The sequence below is a fragment of the Rhinoderma darwinii genome, chromosome 8 (genome assembly GCF_050947455.1).
Source record: "Rhinoderma darwinii isolate aRhiDar2 chromosome 8, aRhiDar2.hap1, whole genome shotgun sequence".
NCBI lineage: Eukaryota > Metazoa > Chordata > Amphibia > Anura > Rhinodermatidae > Rhinoderma > Rhinoderma darwinii.
The window spans coordinates 65,066,777-65,070,403 of NC_134694.1; positions in this window are offsets into that span (position 1 = coordinate 65,066,777).

The following is a 3,627-nucleotide window of genomic DNA, read 5'->3' on the forward strand; positions in this document are numbered from 1 at the left end:
CCGCCATGTAATACTACATTTCCCCTGCTGCTGCGGTTCCAATATTAAGGGGTTTGTCTGTGGTAGAACAACCCTTTAGGTGGCAAACCACTACAAATAGCAGCTCTCTCTAGAGGACCCTGCGCATTCATGCGTTACACTGACATTTCAATTGGTACTATATAATATTTAGTTTCTGCAGGGGAAATGAGAACTCCGATATTTCCCCTAGCCATATGATTTGATTGCTCAGTCTCCTAGCAAAAGGACCTCCGCAATCGGGGGCTATTTTTTAACTAAAAGGGGTTGTCAAAACTAGACAACCCTTTTAAAACAACCTACTTTTTTTATGGGTTCTACATAATATGCTTTATTTTATATCTCTAATAAATGATATTACATGTTGTCAATTCAACAAATGGCATTTCAAATTTGTGTCAAAAGTACTGGAATATTTTGCATGTGAATGTTTGTTTGTTTATACTGCTTCTCTTTTGTAAAGCTACATCCGTTTTATGTCTTGTGGTGATAGTGGCAGTATGTTTACTTTCTGCAAAAGCAGAAAACCATGCTTATTGTATGTATTTCTTATAGTACTGTATGTATTGTATTACATGTACATGTAATACGAAAAGTAGTCATAAGCTTTGCATAGCGATTCCTCTATGTGTATTATCAGGAAATTGGCCCCATTTACTAATAAGGGATATATATTTTCTTTGAGGTAAACAAAATAATTTTCCAATCTTTACACTTGAAGATTTTAGATATGTTGTATAGAGAATTGGATTTGGTACTTATGTATACATGGATACATTTTTCCAGAGATGGATATTTTTTACTACTTTCAGTCAGACCGTAATATCTATTAAAATAATATTACCCAATAATGTGGCCTTTTAGAGAGATTTTAATCTGTGAGTAGAAAATTTCTGCTTACAAAAAAAATGTATAAGGCTATGAAAAGGTGGATATATATATATATATATATATATATATATATTAGTCTGTAATGATGTAACAGGCTTCCATATGTACTTTTGATCCATATATTGTGATAATCACCAGCATTAAACCTTGTAGAAACTGTGATTTGATGTGCTGTGATGGGGTTTTTTGTTTTGGTGAAATGTTTTTATCACACACTATACAGATAAACTACTGTAACTGCATAGCATCATGAGACACGTTTATTTTGCGACTAATGTGCATAAGCTTTAATCTAATGGAGCAGAACACATGGACGGACACTTCTCCATTAATAGCTGGGACTCGCAGTGGCTTCTCTTGGGGTCAGTGTTTTGGTAGTCTCCGTAAGACCCTATGCACACGGCCATATTATATTTATTTGGCACCAAGGATCCGATTGGATCCCATCCTGTGAGATCAGGAAACCCTCAAACATCCATAGCTTTAAATATATCCTACATAGAGCCTAACATACATCTTTTGGCCTAACAACTTTTTTGGGTAACTACTTTAAAAGGATCGTCCAGGTTGGGGGCTGTTTTTTTAATACAATACTGATGACCTATCCACAGGATATGTGCGGCTGCCTCCAGGCGCCGGAATCTATGCAGTGGTCAGTGCCGGAAGCAGAAGACTCTGACCATTGTATAGTAGCTGTGCTGGGTTACTGCAGCTCTGCTCCTATTCAAGTAAGTAGGAGCAGATCTGCAGTAGCCCAGCACGGCCGCTATACACGGGTCAGAGCCTTCTACTTCTGGCACCGAACCCTTCATAGCTTCAGTCTGCCTCTGGGCGTCGGAACAGCTGATCGGCGTTGGCGCCGATGCCCCAACGATCATATACTGATGATCTATCCTGTGGATAGGTTATCTGTTTAAAATAACAGCCCCCAACCTGGACAACCGCTTCAAGCTTTAAAGATGATACAGTTTCCCATGACTAGCTGTTACTAATGGCAAGTCAGTTAGACATTCAAAAAAGTGAGATCAACGGGGGGGGGGGGGGGGGGTGGTATGATCACTGATCTATCATGGGTACTCTGACTGGGAATTCTGGATGGCAGTGCTGTGAATGTGTGGTTACTCATCTTTGACGTTTTTTTTTTAAAGAGGTTCTAGTATAGCTGTCCCTACTTTTTCAACATCTACCATTCATTGAATTAAATCCCGAACTCCATCACCTATCCAGTGAAAGGCAAATCACAGCAGCAAAATGGTTGAAATAATATCACTTTCAAAAAAGTCTTGTCATAAGCTTAATCAGGATTTAAGGCTCATACACATCATGCATAAAGAGGTATGATTTCTGTTTCAGCTCTTCAGAAGACCTAATTGAAGGTTGTCTAAGATCAGATTAAACCTACAACCACTGTGCAGTAGTCAAAGGTGCTCATCGGGGAACCAATTCTAATGGGGCATGAGATGTATTATTGCCGTAGGACAATTTCTGTAGGTAAAGAAAGTCGTTAGCCTGGGTTCACATCTGTTAATTTTTTTTCTTCGGTCATAGGAACAGAAAAACGGAAGCCCTGGATCAGCGTATCACTGACACCAATGGCACCTGACGGCAACCCATTGACATTTTAATGAGTTCCCATCAGGGTCTGTGCACTTTTTATTTATTTTTTTATAGCAAAGTCTCCAACGCAGACGTTGCCTAAATTAGACCATATGAATATTCTAGTTCTGATCATAGGCCTAACATGCCAACCTACAGATGCTGATGACTTTTTGAGATGAAGCTTTCACCATCCACTTGTTCACATAGGACACAACAAAAAGCTACAAAAAAGATGTCCGCTCCATGTTTGAATCCTATTTTCTGCTAAAAGTTTATCAGAATTCTTAAATCCAGGTACTTTGAGGACTGTGAAAAGTTTAAATCAGAATATCCAAGTGTTATATGATTAGAAGTGCATACAATACATTCACTAATGCTTTCTTCTGTGACCCACCCCCACCTGGCTCTAACTGTCCCTGTAACTAGTGTTAATACAATAAGGGGCTGTAGGAAAGGGGGCAAAGCGGGTTGTAATAGAATAATGTTTGTGGAATATGGATGTGAGCTAGGGTTATAGGATGGAAATAGAGGGTTGATGTAGTGCAGGGTTATAGTAGGATAGGTTTAAATGCCGTGAGAAGGAGCTGCAGGGGTTCAGCTATTGCTGGGGAGGGATGCAGCAGCTTCAGTAGTGATGGCCGGGAAGGGTTAGGAATGATACTTCAAGTTCAGCAGGCCTTGTAGCTTTTTAGTGGTTTCAATGGATGGTGGTGCTGGAGTCTCATTTGGAGTGAGTTCAGCAGGCCTACTTTGCTGGTATCCATCTTTTCATGTGGGGGTTGATGTGCAGGTCTTCTCAGGTGGGAGTCTGAGAAAGTCATTAGGCTGGATTATTTAATCCCTGTCCGTGCACTTCTGTATGACATCACTGTTCCAAACTCATGCACGTGCAGGGGGGGGGGGGGGGGGACAGGCCATGGAAACATTCTGTGATGTGGGAATGCATCGTAGGACGTGTCCACTGAAGACATTTCAGCGGGCTGAAGCCAGCTGTCCTATCTCATTACCTGGGGCAATTTCCCATGTACATATGTGTGAATACACACCCATGTATAATGGAACTATATATACACTACCGTTCAAAAGTTTGGGGTCACCCCAGACATTTGTGTTTTCCAT